Genomic DNA, 367 nt, shown 5'->3' on the forward strand with positions numbered 1-367 from the left:
AGGTTAGCTGCTACATAGGATCCTTTTGGAACCCAAATCCTTTTTTCTTTCTGCATGCTTCCATTTCTATAACAATTATAAGATAGGTGACCAAGTTTATCACAAATATAATACCTAGGAGAAACATTAGCAGGGCTTTTCTTGAAATTTGTGTTTCTTCGTGGTGTTTCATTTCTTGCATTCTTAAGCGTAATATTTTCATCAATAACTTTTTGCAATGCTTTAGTCCTATTTTCTAATTCCAATCTCAAATTTTCATAATTAGTTTTTGAGTGTTCAAATACAATTTAAATAAATTCCTTTGTTTAAAAACAGAGCAGAAATCATGATTTATCTTTTCTAAATCATTCTCAAGAAATGAGGTCTT

The sequence above is a fragment of the Theobroma umbraticum genome, unplaced genomic scaffold (genome assembly GCF_002168275.2).
Source record: "Theobroma umbraticum cultivar Fairchild unplaced genomic scaffold, ASM216827v3 scaffold_12.0, whole genome shotgun sequence".
NCBI classification, from domain to species: Eukaryota; Viridiplantae; Streptophyta; class Magnoliopsida; order Malvales; family Malvaceae; genus Theobroma; species Theobroma umbraticum.